Raw genomic sequence first — 15,823 nt, forward strand, 5'->3', positions numbered from 1 at the left:
TGTGTGTGTGTGTGTGTGTGTGTGTGTGTATATATATATATATATATATATATATATATATATATAGCTTTATTGGTTTAAAAAAATAAAAACAAAACAAATCCGAATCAACAAACACAAAACAAATCCAAATCCATACATATTACAAAGAAAAAAATTATTTAGATTCATACATAACAAATTCCATCATGACTTCCAATCACCGCAATGTGGTTTCTAAATTACATTTTTGGCTACACACTTTCTATTGTCTCCCCAAAGTTATTTCAGTTATATTGATTTTGTACAATTCTCTAATTTCATGCAGAACTCCATTCAGGCCTCCCAGAGAATTTAGATTTTTGCAATGTTCTTTTAAATATACTCTGTAAATATCCCACTCTCTTTGGATGTTTGTTCTGTGTCATCTTTGCATATTCTAACATTTTCATTTGCCACTCCAGTTTGTTAGGGATGGAATCTCTTTTCCAGACTTTTTCAGTTAAACTTCTTGCTGTGGCTATTGCATACATAAAAATTGTCCTTAATTTTTTTTTATTTTTTTTTTTTAATTTTGTTACTCATCATACATAGCAGAAAAGCTTCAGGCTTTTTGGTGAAGGAGAATTTAAACATTTTCTTAATTTCGTTATAAATCATATCCCAGAGTTCCCTTTTTTTTCTTACAATTCCACCACATGTGGTTCATTGTGCCTTCCACCTCTCTGCATCTCCAACAAATGCTTGGCCTGGTTTTGTACATTTTGGCTACTTTTACAAGTGTTAAGGACCATTGGTAAAGCATTTTCATGAAATTCTCTTTCGGGTCATAGCACGCAGTGATTTTCAGTTCCTCCCTCCATAACTTTTCCATGCTTCTATTTGAATATTGTGACCAAAATCTTTGGCCCATTAGACCATTACTGATTTAACTTCCTCCTCCTTGACCTCCCAGTCTAGGAGGAGTCTGTACATGTTAGAGAGTGATTTTTTTATGGTTTGAATTAGATCTTTCTCAAGTCTTGATATTTCTGTGGAAAAGCCCTTCTGTTTGTCTTTTGGGAATGTCTCATTGAATTGGAAATATTGCAACCAGTCCATTAAGTGGGTTCAAATTTCTTCAATTTTTTTAAAAAAAATTAGCCTATTTTCCTTGTCTCCCAGTAAACCTTTGTAAGTTGCTCAATTACCTCTCATGTCCCCCCCCCCAATACCAATAATGCTTCTATCAGGGATAAACACCATGGCATTTTTGGCTCTAACAGGTCCTTATACTTAGCCCACACTACGTATAGCAATTTTCGAACCAGGTGATTCAAAAAGCCTTTGTGGACTTTAAGCTTTTCATAACCTAGGTAAGCATACCAGCCATACTGATTATCGAATCCTTCCAGATCCAGCAAGTGTTTTGTAGTGTCAACCATTCCAAGATCCAGGAGAAACAAGCAGCCTCATGATACAATTTCAGGTCTGGCAATGGGGGGGGGGACCACCCTCTCTTTAACGTCACTTAATAGTTGGTGCTTGATCCTGGGTTTTCCCCCCAGCCAAATAAATCTTGAGATATCCCTTTGCCAATCTCTGAAACAGCTTGCACACCTGATCACTGGAATTGCTTGGAACAAAAAGATCATTCTCGGAAGCACGTTCATCTTTATTGTGGAAATTCTTCCCCAAAAGGAGATGTTTAATGTGTTCCAAATCTCCAAATTCTTTTTTTATCTCCTTCCAAGTCTTAATGTAATTATCCTGAAATAGACATGGTGCGCACACACCATTTGAATGGCAATGTCCATCATTTTTTGGAAGCCCAACCCCCTCATATATTTTATTGGAGGGAAAATCCACTAGGGCACCATGGACTCCTATGATCTACAACCCAAAGGAGAGCATTAGATATTCATCTATATATTTTCGTAATCAGCCTTTCAAACTAACTTCTCTTCTCAGGTGGTAATCAGGTTGAGTCTGATTGGCAAGGAATTAGACAATATGACTCATCTGGGTGTTTTTGGAAAAGGTGGGAGCTGGGAGGAGATTCAAAAGAACACCTCTGTCTTTGCCTGAAATAAGAGCAGATGTAATATAATAGGTACACAGTGAACCTTTCACTGAAGAGATTAAATTTAGATCAGGTTTTCTTAAAAGCCACCTGCATATTCCACCGTGGAAGAAGAATATTGGAAGCTCCTTTATACTGAGACCATAGGTCCATCATTCTAGCTCAATAATGGAAGAAGGATCCCAAGTTTAGCCAAAAGCATCTCCAATTGAAAAAAGAACACATGGGAAAGGATGGGAAATATCTTCCTCATTTTGAGGCCCTAGAGAGATGCAGCCAGTCACAGTAGGCCATAGTGGGCAAGATTATCTAGGCGGCTTCCTATTTTGGGAGGACTCCTAAATCAGTGGCAGAGAACCTTCTTTATGAAGAAGGTCTCAGGTTCATTCCCCAGCATCTCCCATAAGTTTTGTGTAAGGACTACCTGCAGAGCTTGGGAGCAGAGAGGACAATGTGGGTGAAAAGTAGGAACATTATGTGTGTATGGAGAAGTGAAGATAGGAAAAGAACACCATGACACTGAAAGGCTTGCAGGAAAGAAGTTTTTAATGCCTTGAAAGAGGTAGTCATAGCAGGAAAATGAAAGACTGATGTTTCCCATGCCAGAGGAAGGTCTGGCTCATCATCTGGAAAAGACAGCAACCATTTGCTTTGCAAGAAGATATCTTCAAGAGGTCATGGTCATTGCGGTGTGGGATTTCAGGTCTTTTTGGAGGCATCTACTTCATCTTCTGCTGAGAACTTCCACCGCCACTACCGCAACATCCGCCACTGCTTCCGCTGCTGCTTCCACCGCTGCTTCCACCACCGCAGCATCCTCCGCCACTGCTGCTTCCACCTTGAGAAGATCCACCTCCACGGCCACCACAACATCCTCCACCACCTCCACCACCACCACTACCACCACTACGGCAGCATCCTCCACTCCTCTGGCTTTGTTGAGATGATCCACCACCACCTCTGCCCCCACAACAACAGCAACCACCTCCACGGCCACCACAGCAGCCACAGCCTCCTCCTCCTCCTCCTCCTCCTCCTCCTCCTCCTCCTCTTCCACGGCCACCACAACAGCAACCGCCTCCACGGTTGCCACCACAGCAACAGCCACCTCCTCCCTGTTGTAGTCGTTGTTGGCTCATCTTTTCTATGGCTTTGATGACTTCTGGATGGAGAGAGAGAAAGAGAGAGAGAGAGAGAGAGAGAGAGAGAGAGAGAGAGAGAGAGAGAGAGACCAAAGTCATTTTTTGATCTGGTTTGTCCAAGGGAGCAGCTTTTAGGGTATTCTGTAAAGCAGGTATGTGATCCCTCCAGATGTTGTTGGACTAGAACTCTCATTTTTCTTCTTCCATTACCCATGCTGGTTGGTGATGATAGACATAAGAGTCCAATAACATCTGGGGGTCCAGAGGTTCCCTACCTTTGATAAACATCATTTCCTAGGCTAGTAGGGTTGCCACATGGGGAACATCCCAAACCATGATATTTTAGAGCCCAAACCTGAGACCCTGGGGTGGTTCCTTGTGATGTTATGGGTCCTGGAGACTGAGGTTAGTTGAAAGAGAGAAGCAAGCAGGGCAGGCCCTCCCCAAGTATCTAAGCTGTCATTTGCAGCCAGCTCTGTTGGGATGAAGCTTGCAAGTTGCATGCACAGTCTTCTTAATGAATTATTACTTTTATTATTATTGGTATTCTTAAAAACCTGGAGATTCTAGCCTCCGCCAGGTATTTGAAAGGAGATGTTAGGTTAGACCTGGAGGTTTGGCAACTCTGTTGATCATCAATGGGAAACCTGAGGCCCTCCAGTTGTTTTTGGACTCCAGCCCCCATCATTCTTTGCCTATCAGTCATGCTGGCTAGGAGTGATGGGAATCAGGGACCAACAACATCTGGAGGGCTACACGGTCCCCCTTCTTTATTTTACATCTCTGTATGTATGTTTCATATATGATCCCTGATTGGTTGAGACATGTTCTTTAAATATACTAGAATATTTCCCAAGGAAGTTATTTCCCACCAGTGGTGGACATGCAACATCAGCAACATTCGCAATCCATGCTCATACAATATTTATCCTTGCACCTGCGGGATTAGAGGGAGCCCCAGAGAGATCTTTCTCTACAATATAGATGCCTCTGAATTGAGATGCTTTGTTCCCAAGTCAACATTGCATTTAGGACATTTGACAGTTTTAAATTTTGTTTTCAGAATTCAAGATTGGTTCCTTGTCCCTGCTCAAGTCCAACCAATCTAACCAGGCACAAAAAGAAATTTCCACCTAAATCCTGATTTTACAGCATTTATAGACAGTATTCAAGCTCTCACAAAATGCTATGTCAAACAAAAAATCCCAATAGTCAGCAGTAAAACACAGGCTTTGTATATCAAAGCCCTGTTCAGTTCAGTAATTAGCATCTCCATCATAGATTTGCCACTGACACGGACTCCTAGACAACCATGACTGGTCAAAGGAGGAACAGCTACTGTAGGTGAGAAGGATCAACAGTTTGACTAAGAGAGGGAATGGCCCCATAGTTCTGTGGGTAGCACAATTGCTTTGCATGCAGAAGAAGGCTCAGGTTCAATCAGATAGGGCTGGGTCTGCAGAGCCACTGTCAGTCAAGGTAGACAACACTGAGCAATCTGTAGCCAATGGTCTGGCTCCATACAAGGCAACTTTGTTTGTTCCTATGGAGGAGGACTGTGGCTCAGAAGTAGAGCATTGGCTTTGCATGCAGAAGGTTCCAGGTTCAATCCCTGGATCCTCTGGGAAGGGTTGAACTTAACAATCTAATCAAGATAAAGGCCATTCAAAGGTTCAGCACATCACTAGGAATTCCATCAGGTTCTAGAAAGGGGAGAGATGGGTCTGCAGGTCCTCTTCCCCTTCCTTGCTAAAGGACGAGTTTCATCAGGCTCGTCCCACCACTATTCTTTACAGCAGCCATTCCATCAGGGTGGAATACAATGCCCATCTCCCTTTACCTTTGGTCCGGCTGGCTTTGGATTATGAAAGTTGGGAGCCCAAGTATCTAAGTCCCAAGTTGTTAATGAGTTTCTAAGTTATCACAAGCATATTGAATTTGGTTTGGTAAAATATTTTCATGAAAACAAGACAAGACAAAAGAGCCTACTGGATTCTGACAAAGACCCATCTGGGCCAACATCCTCTTCTCCTAGTGGCCAACCAGATGTGTCAGTAGGAAGCCCATAAGCTTCTCCTGAGCACAGCAGCAGTCTGTTCACTTGTAACTTCCAGTAACTGATGATCAGAGGTGCAATGCTCCAGACATAGCCACCACAGCCATTGATACCCTCAATCTCCGTAAATTTGCCTCATCCTATAAAAATATCAGGAGAGCCTGCTGCATCATGCCAAAGGTGGCCCATCTTCTCCAGCATCCTGTTCTCATCGTGGCCAACCAGATGCCTTAATGGGAAGGCTGGAAGCAGGGCCCAAGTGCAATGGTGGGTCTCCCCACTTTTGCTTCCCAGTAACTGGTATTCAGAGCCAAACAGCCTCTGCCAGTGGAGGTAGAACATAGCCATCGTGACTAGCAGTCATTGACCTCTCTGGTTGCAAATCTGCAAAGCGATTGGTCCTACTCAATTAGATTTGGCAGAAGGCTCCCTTGAAGAATGGCAGATCCATTGATAGTACGGGGGAAAAATGAGGTCCTCACACTTACCCGGTCAATCACTGAGAAGACGTTGTTGTCAAGTCAAGTGTTGTCGAGCGAATGAGGATCCCTCGGAACAAAAGAGCTTTTTATACCATCTCTAGACATTCCATTTCAGAAACCAGTGGCATTCTGAAAGAGCTTTTGACGCACCCTTGACCTCAGATTTCCTTAACTCCCCACCATCTTGCATTAATGAGTTTTGACTCATCCCTACATCAGATTCCTATCTTCCGTTACTCTTGAGTATGTTATTCACCTGTGACTGTGGGTTCCTTCTGTCAGGATGAGTTGTTGTTTGAACCTAGAACATTTGGCAGGAAAGGAAGGTGCTCTGCCATTGGGCCTTGGTCCCAATATAGAACATAAGGAATTCTCTTATGCCAATCAGTCTGCATTTTTTTAGACAGATGCTGCAGATTTTACCTGTGCATGCAGAGTTGATGCTCTGCCACTGAGCCACCTTTATATTACTACTCTTCCACTGTGCTATGGTCCTTTGCCTAAAAATCAAGTGAGATTTCAGTCCTGGTGTTCTTGAATAAAAATCTGGTTTACACAGGAGGATGTTTGCTACAGAGTCAGACCATGGTACATCTATCTCAGTGTTCAACGCACTGAATGGGCATTGAGTCTTTGGGGCTTTTGTCCAATTGTAATCATTTACCATTAGCTGCTCATATATTTTTATATTACTCTGCTGCCTTGCAGTTATACACATTCGTGAGAAAGGCTTCAGAAGTGAACCCTGAGGAAAAAGCCATTTCTGCTGCCTTGTGGGTTACCATCAGGAGAAGAAACCCTACACAAATACAGAGTGGAGTCCTTCAGAAGGTTAGACAGTGTCTTCCTTGCCTCCTTCCAGCAACTCCTGCAGCCAAACAGGGGCCACATGAAATGCTCTTTTTTCCCCTTTGTATCACACCAGCAAGGCAGAGAGTGGATTCTTATAATCTGGCAGCCCAGGAACTCTATGCATATGGCCCAGGCTTGTGCCCCAGAGATGACTCTTTGGTGCTGCTAAAGTAGCAAAAACCACATGGGAGGCAGCAGTTATGAATCAGTGGTCTCTGCAGCCACAACACGTGCCGTGATTTTCCAGTGGTTCAACTTCACCGTCAGAGGTGCACTAAATTGTCTCTCAGGCCAGATGGATCCCAGCAATGGGGAGGGGGCATGTAATTGTCCTTAATGATTGTCATTAATACCCCAGGGAGAACAGATTGGGTGTCCGTAAAGATGAAAAAACGGGGGGGGGGGGAGAAAATGGACCTATTTTTAAAAAGTGCACAACTCCAGTCTAGGTGGGGCCCTTTTTTCAGTCTTTCAGTGAATGGGAAGAACATACTTTTAAAAAAAAGAAAGAAAGAGGCATGTAGACTAAATTTAAAATAGTGGAAGAGATTATTTTAAAAATCTGGTTCTACGTGGTTGCAAATTTAGCCCAGACCATCCCTAGTGGGAGTTTCACTGCATATCCTATAAAGCATAGCCTCTTTATGTTTGAGTTTCCTGATTATTCTGCTCGAGATTTTGTCGCTCATCTCATCCTGAGTTTGGAAGAGGGTGAGCATGATCTTATTGGAGGGTGAGGTAGCTGGACTTATATCAGGTTTAATGTTCAATTCCATGGGGACATTTTGGAGGAGCTGCTTCCCTTTTTCCTTGGGACTCATGTTTCACCTCCACTCTTTCACGAATTTTCCTTTTCAGCTCTGTATTTCAGGTATATGTAAAGGCACCTGCTGAGATTATTTTTTAAAAGATTTAGGATGAAGAGGATCAAAGAAATTCATGGAAGATAAGATTGGATAAGTGGATAGTTAATGGAAATCCTAAGTGGAAGGGTCTTTGTCTTTGTCCATGAAGCTCAAACCTCTCCATTCTGAAGGAAATCATCCCTGAGTGCTCACTGGAAGGACAGATCCTGAAGCTGAGGCTCCAATACTTTGGCCACCTCATGAGAAGAGAAGACTCCCTGGAAAAGACCCTGATGTTGGGAAAGATGGAGGGCACAAGGAGAAGGGGACAACAGAAGACGAGAAGGTGGGACAGTGTTCTCGAAGCTACCAGCATGAGTTTGACCAAACTGCGGGAGGCAGTGGAAGACAGGAGTGCCTGGTGTGCTCTGGTCCATGGGGTCATGAAGAGTCGGACACGACTAAACGACTAAACGACAACAAACAGGTGGGAGGGTTGCTGTTGTCCTTGGGTCCTGCTTGCAGGTTTCACACAGGCATCTGAATGGCAACAGTGAGGACAGGGTGCTGGACTAGATGGGATCTTCTTCTGCCCTTATGGGAACATGTGAAGCCTTATGGGAACATGTGACTATTGGCTAATCTAGCTCTGGCAGAGGCTCTCCAAGATTTCACACAGGAAGTCATTTCAAGCCCTACCTGGAGGTTCCAGCAATACAATCTGTTGTAGCAGGCAGATGACTCACCCTTTGACTGATGTTTCCTTATTCGTTGTTGACTTGTTTGTATTTATATTTCACCACCTGCCCTGGGGCAGCTTATGTGATGGCCATAATAACAGAGTCAATTAAAATCAGTGAAGGAGATCAGTTGCAGGACCAGAACAAAACAGAGGATTGCCCCAATATCCAACCAGTTGTCATTATTGCTATGAGGTAGGCAAAACCACCAGGTCACAGCCAACATATGCACCTTTTAAGCAGATGTAGGGCACAAATGGCCTCCAGATGTTACTGGACTACAGTACCCATCATACTTGACCATTGAGAATCTATGCTGGGACTCATTGCAGTTGGAGTTTAACAACATCTGGATGGCCATGGGCTCCCAATTCCTTCACACCCATGTGTGTGCATTTAATATGTGATCCCCAATTGGCTGAGACATGTTTCTAGGACACAGGCAGAAAACTTGGAACCTTCAAAATATTGATGGACTACAAATCTCATCATTTCTGACTGTTTCCCATACTGGATGGGGGCTGATGGGAAAGCTGGTTGAAGAACCTCTGGAGGACCACCATAACATTTTGGACAAAACGGGATGGGATTGACAAATTATTGAATACCAGCAAGACTGAAATAGAAGGGACTTGGCTGGTTAACCCATCCCCACCTGGTGGCCTTCCTTGAGGGAATTCTGGAAAGGGGGAATCATCTCTCCTTTGCAGATGGGGGTCAGAATGTGATACCATACTAGGCAGGGCACTGGTCTGATCCAGCTCAGCTCTTTGATTGTTCTGATTCCATATGATGGGGAATTTGAGAATTGGTTAGGGGAATGCCCTAATTTCTCCTAGCCCAGCTTCCGAGATGATTTCCACCACTTTCCTGTAGATTACCATGGAAAATGAGCTGACACAAATCAAAGCACTGGATGGGTTTCATTCACTAAGGAAAGGAGGAAGACCTACTGAATGCAGCATATGAATGAAGTTATCCCATGGCTGACCTGTATATTCCACCCAGATTATTTTCCTATCTCAAATCCACCACCTCCTGCCAATTACGAGCAGAGTAGTCACATCCTAAGCAATTATCATGCCCACACACTTCTCTGCAGGATGCTATCAACTTCAAACATTACTTATAAAAGTCCTGTAGGTTTAGGTGTCAATTCATCAGCAGAACCCTTGGTGAAGCACCCAACTTGAGCGACCATTGGTTATGCAATGTAAGCTTCAGGTGAGGCATCCAGCCATAAGACACATCCAGTAGTCACAAGAACATGATATGGTGACAAGCCTGTTGAATGTCAACCAAGGAGAAGAAATGTAGTTCAGTGCTAGAGCACCTGTATTACATGAAGAAGGTTGCTGGTTTACTCCCTGGCAGCTTCTGGCACCTCCAAGTAGATCAGGGAGATGCTCTCTGAACCACTGGAGATCCACTGCCAATCAGGATAGACAAGACTGAGGTTGATGGACCAAGGCATTGACATACTTAGTGTCAGGGACTGGCAGGACTCTGAGAAGTGTGCACCATGGGAGATGGAATCTGACCCAGGAGAGGAGTCCTGTGTTTTGTGGGGAACTGTGCTGGTCAGGAGGCAAGAGTCAGAGGCAGGGGGAGCTTCAGAGCTGGACCGTGGAGTGCAGGATGGGTTGGAACAAGAGGAGGAAGCGGTAGGTGGTTTTGTCTTGAAGCTGCCACAAGACTCAGCCAATGGATTCATTCACTAGCTGAAGATGCTGGACTAGGTGGGCCATTGGCCTGATCTGTAATAGCTCTTCTTATGTTCTTATAAGTGAAGGTGAGAACCGCAAACTTCATACCCTGCCCATGGGCGCCTGGAGGAATCTTCTTTGCACAGAGCTTGTGGGAGGTGTTTTGATCCAGTGAATGCATCCACTCGCAGAAGAACTGGGTGTGATTTTATTGCCAAGTCCACCTTTCACCTATATTCATGTAAACACACACTCACATATATATATATATATATAGGGCAGGTGCCTTCAGTGGCAGAACGTGTCAAAACACCACCCAGAGGCAGGGGGCAGGGAATGTCCCCAAGGGGGCAGAGGGAGCTGTCTGCAGCTCACATCACATTCTCTCTCACACGCAGCCTCTCCTCCCCCATCTGGGAGCTGGAGGGGCTGTGGATGGAGCTGCATGTGGCCCAGCCCAGCCCAGGAGAGGGGCAGCAGCTCTCTGCCTCCAACTCTCTACTTTGCCCCTGGGCCAAACATGACCCAGAAGTGGAGCTGCACGGAAGGAAGCTGCCTCAGCAGCTCCGGAGCCAGGCTCTGATGGGAGCCTGTTGTGGGGCGCCTAGTCGTGCCCCTTCCAGAAAATGCACCTGGGGATACGCCCCTCCCAGTCCCCATGTTATGCCACTAGGTGCCTTCCCTGTAGTCTTCAGCAAATGTAAAAAATAAAAATAAAAATGTTTAAACAAGTTTATCCAGATGTTTAGAAGGTTGATGAGAGTTTTAATCGGTTTTTAGTTATTATTTTAACTCTCCAGAAGTCTTAAATTGTTGTTATTAATTCTTCTCACTGATAATTTAATTTTTTAAATTTTTTTGTAAACTGCTTTCAGGGTGTTTTCTTTTTTACAATCCAGCAGTGTAAAAATTTTATGATATAGATGTCATGAACACTTCTGACCAAGGTATAAGCTCTCCAGAGGAGTCAGAAAGCAGCTGACAAGAGAGAGGCTCGCGTTCTTCCCAGACAGCTGCGAACGGTAGTTTATCAACTCCCCCTCACTGTGATAATGACAGGAATGCAGAGAGTGTGCTAGACAGCAAGCAACTCTTTCAAATGATACAGGCAATATCAGAAGGCGGGAGGGAAAGCAGTTTGACACTGGAAGGGAAGTTAATTCATCCAAGGAGCAGACGTATGAGAAAGGTCTTAGATAGAAAACAAAGCCAGAAACAGAAAGGGCATAGGTTCTGGATATTCTGCCATACCTGAAATCACTCCCCAGAAGGGTCAACTGATTCATAAGTCACGGGCATGCGGATGGGCATCTGAGGCTGAGTGTTTGTATTGCAATAAATCTTCAAGCTAATTACAACTTGCATGCTGTGTTAACAAGATGGCAGCCTGGCTCTTGACAATAAATAAACTAGATTCCTATAGTTTAAGGCAATCAATGGCTTCTAGTCCTGATGGTTATATTCCCTCCAGAGTAAGAGGTCAGCATATCTCTGCATTCCACTTCCTAGAGATTGCAAGTCAGGGAAAGTGCTGTTAAACCTGCAACTTGTTCTGGACTTCCTATCAGCAACTGGTTCGGAAATGAGAGGACTTGATGCTGGACTAGATGGGCCATTGGCCTAATCCATAATAGCTCTCCCAATGTCCTTATGAGTAAAAAGTAAGGGAGGACTCTTTCCTTCATGTCCTGCCTAGGGGCTCCTGGAGTAATCTGACCGGCCACAGTAAGAGCAAGATTCTAGACTGACCTTTGGTCTGATCCAGAAGGATCCCTCTGATATGTTTTACATTCAGAACCCCGATACCACCTATGCTCTCCAAAGCCTCCATCATAAAGAAGTCTTTTTATTTTCCCCAGATTGCTCTCTGGTGCAATCTGAGCTACCTTGCCCTGGAGGCTCCTTCACCAGCCCAGCCCAGAATCCAGGCAGAAACATATAGGGTTCATTGGCAAACTAGCATTGTTCATTTGATGACTGTACAGTAGTGGGTGGAAAAACTCGTGATATACCAAATAAATCTACATGTGCAGGAAAGGGGACAGGTAGACCACAGGTAGTGGTGGGGGAGCTCTTCCCCAGCTGCATTCAGACTTTGGGTGCAATGCCAGCAACTCCCGGCTGGTTGCCCAGGAACATACAAAGACAAAGGAATGTTTCTTACCGTCCTATTTTTATTCAGTATTTACAGAGGCTATAGAACCCAGCCTCTTGGATAATGGAGGGAATCTCCATCCCTTGTCTCTCTCACTTCCTCAATCGTCACTTCTACAGGTGCTGCTACGTGCCCTCTGTGAGCTCTTTGTTCTCCTACTTTCGAGACACACCAGGTTCTGGGAGAGGGGGGTCTGGAATGCTTTATAAAGACACTGTGTCCATCAGTTGTTGCCCTCCTGGTGGTTCCCCTTTCCCCTTCTCCTCTCCCAGTACTTCCCAACTTTTCTCCTCATCTGCCTCTGGGCTGTGACTTCCATCAAACCCCTGTTGTAAATCTAAACTGTCTTCCTCTTCTCTGGAAGGGTCAGGCTGGGGAGGTGGTCTCCTCTTCTCTGGAAGGAGAGGCAGTCTTCGCCATTCCTCCTCTGCCCAGTCCCTGACATGCAGTTAGGCAATCTTTAACTCTGGACCTAGTGGTTGTATTACGTACTCCTCTCTTCAACAGGTAATGTGTGGCAGGGACTGACAAGGAATGATATCTTGGGGTCTCCTAGGAAGAAAAGTTGCAGCATTTGGGACTTCTTTGTTTAAAGAAAAGAAATAATAGAAATTTTAAAAAACAAATGCACAGCATAAAGAAAGTGGATAGAGAAAAGCTCTTCTCCCTCTCTCATAACACTAGAACTCACAGACATCCAACGAAGCTGAACGCTGGAAGATTCAGGACAAATTAAAGAAAATGTGTAGAGATGAACTCATTCCCAAAGCTAGCAGTGTTGAACACCTACTTGGATGGTTTAAAAAGAGGTTTGGATACATTCTTGGAGGATTAGGCTATCCATGGTTATTAGTTCTGCCTTGGACATAGTTGCGGAAAACTACAGGAGGAGAGAATTGCTGTTTTGCTTGAATTCTGCTTGCGTCTTGATGACTACTATAGATGGTCTGCTTGAAGAATAGCTAAAGATGTCCCCTTCCTCCACCACTCATACCCAGTGTCGGATTTATGTACAGTGGTACCTCGGGCTACATACGCTTCAGGTTACAGACGCTTCAGGTTACAGACTCCGCTAACCCAGAAATAGTACCTTGGGTTAAGTACTTTGCTTCAGGATGAGAACAGAAATCGTGCGGCAGGAGGCCCCATTAGCTAACGTGGTGCTTCAGGTTAAGAACAGTTTCAGGTTAAGAACGGACCTCCGGAAAGAATTAAGATCTTAACCCGAGGTACCACTTTATAATCTAAACAAGCTCTAGCTTAGGGCCCCACTCTCTTGGGGACCCCCCCAAAAAAATAAAAGGGGAAAAACCTGGATGTACATGTCCAAAATATAAGATAAAAAACAAATAAAACCTACATACAGCAACAGTGTTTTATGTTGTGTAGGCTCCTGTGATGTAAGTCATGGGCCCCGCCTGCTAGCCTGCTCCCTAAAATATCACTGGTTTGCTCATTTCTATATACAGTGGTACTTTCGTTCTCAAACTTAATCCGTTCTGGAACTCTGTTGGACGTATAAAGGGCCCCATTACCTTCAGAAGCTTAGGGCCTCATCAAACCTTAATCCGGCCCTGTTCATACCCCAATTCCTGCCTTTTGACCCTTCCCTTTTCCCCTTTCATGGTGTGTAGAAACTAGGACTGTTCCCACAGAACTCCATCAGAGTCATGGCACCAATCCAGGGCCCCCCAGTCAGCTTGCCTTGCCATGAGGAAATTCAGGAATCAGCCCACTGCGAGAAGTGAGGTTACAGAGAACCAGATAGAGGGCCTTCTCGGTAGTGGCACCCGCCCTGTGGAACGCCCTCCCTTCAGAAGTAGCTATCCTATTTTTAAAAGACATCTGAAGGCAGCCCTTCAGTTAAACATGTCATAAACTTATACAGGGAAATCCAGTAGGGAAACGTGGGACTCCACAGCGCCATCTGTTGTCACAGTGTTATATTGCATATACAATGCAAATACAGTGGTAAATTGGAAGCTGAACGGAATCCGTTCCGGAAGTCCGTTTGACTTCCAAAACATTTGGGAACCAAGGCACAGCTTCCAATTGGCTGCAGGAAGCTTCTACAGCCAACCGGAAGCCGCAGAAGTAGTGTCAGATGTTCATGTTCCACAGAACATTCGAAAACCAGAACAATCACTTTGGTTTTTTATCATCTGGGAGCCAAAACATTCGACTCCCAATGTGTTTGAAAACCAAGGTACAACTGTATAACACTTTTTCTTTACCAGTGTAGCTGAGTCCCCTGTCTTCATTTTGTGGAATTGTTTTGAAAAACTTCATATTGTTCAATCATTTGTTGTTTTCCACCCTGGGCTCCTTTGGGAGGTAGGGTGCAACATAAACGTAGCAAATAAATAAAGAAAATTTCCAGGGATTGTGGGGGCACTATGAAGCTGAATGTTGGAAGATTCGCTACAGATAAAAGAAAGTACTTCTTAATGCAGCTTATCATTAAACTATGGAACTCATTCCCACATGATTCAGTAATACGCACCAACTTGAATAGCTTTAAAAGAGGATTTCACAAATTTAAGGAGAATAAGGTTATGAGGTCCATATAGTTAAAGCTATGGTTTTCCCAGTAGTGATGTATGCAAGTGAGAGCTGGACCGTAAATAAGGCTGATCGACGAAGAATTGATGCTTTTGAATTGTGGTGCTGGAGGAGACTCTTGAGAGTCCCACGGACTGCAAGAAGATCAAACCTATCCATTCTTAAGGAAATCAGCCCTGAGTGCTCACTGGAAGGCCAGATCCTGAAGCTGAGGCTCCAAGACTTTTGCCACCTCATGAGAAGAGAAGACTCCCTGGAAAAGACCCTGATGTTGGGAAAGATTGAGGGCACAAGGAGAAGGGGACAACAGAGGATGAGATGGTTGGACAGTGTTCTCGAAGCTACTAACATGAGTCTGACCAAACTGCGGGAGGCAATGGAAGACAGGAGTGCCTGGTGTGCTCTGGTCCATGGGGTCATGAAGATTCGGACACAACTGAACGACTAAACAATAACAAGCTACTAGCTAAGATGGCTATACTCTGCCTCCATTGTTGAAAGCAGTACAGTGGTACCTTGGTTTTGGAACATAACCCGTTCTGGAAGATCGTTCAGCTTTTGAAACGTTCAAAAACCAAAGCATTTACTTACAGAAAACTCAATACAGAAGCCGCGTGGTACGTTTGACTTCTGAAAAGCTTTCGAAAACCGAAGCAGTTACTTCTGGGTTTTCCGCATTCGAAAACCAAAATGTTCGACTTCTGAGATGTTCAAAAACTGAGGTACCACTGTAATGCTTTTGGCTACCAGTTGCTGGAAAGCACAGAAGGGGAAACTGCGCTTGCGTTCAGGTCCTGCTTGCAGTTGTCCCATTGAGGCACCTGGGAGGCCACTATAAGAACAAGAATTGGGCTAGGTGGCCCATTGACTTGAGCCAGCAGTCTCCTTATGTTCTTATTGGAATCTTGTTTCCAAGCTCTGTCCTAGGTCCCTGAAGATATATCTTCCCCAAAGTTCAAATATATTTCCCCCGTACCATAATGCAAGGGTAATTTGTCATTTGCATCCCATCCCAAAGTGCTGGAATTTATGATTTCAGAGGAACAGATGTGAAAGGCTTCGGGACATGTACAAGCCACCCATTAAGCTGTCAGTTAGATTGATATAGAGTGGCGTGAAGAATTCCCCAAGAGAAACCCACACGTTATTCAGTAACTGGAGATAACCATCTCTCGTCAGTCAGCACAATTAATGCAAATCGTTGTGTCATTAAGGCCAGGCATTGGATGCTGCGAGAGCCAA

General features: G+C 44.4%; 1 long non-coding RNA gene and 1 pseudogene across 2 annotated transcripts in view; one reads left to right on the forward strand and one right to left on the reverse strand.

Annotated features, from left to right (window-relative positions):
• LOC308575098 (heat shock 70 kDa protein 1B pseudogene) overlaps nt 1-15,823 on the forward strand; it is a 264,638-nt pseudogene that overhangs the window by 52,859 nt on the left and 195,956 nt on the right. The gene's annotated exons all lie outside the window — the stretch shown is intronic.
• The window catches only part of LOC308575277, a 38,632-nt gene continuing 25,378 nt past the window's right edge, over nt 2,570-15,823 (reverse strand). The window contains exon 3 of the long non-coding RNA XR_014002729.1: nt 2,570-2,999. This is a non-coding gene — a long non-coding RNA (uncharacterized lncRNA). The remainder of the gene's footprint in view (nt 3,000-15,823) is intronic.

Source organism: Podarcis bocagei (assembly GCF_964188305.1).
Source record: "Podarcis bocagei genome assembly, chromosome: 16".
NCBI lineage: Eukaryota > Metazoa > Chordata > Lepidosauria > Squamata > Lacertidae > Podarcis > Podarcis bocagei.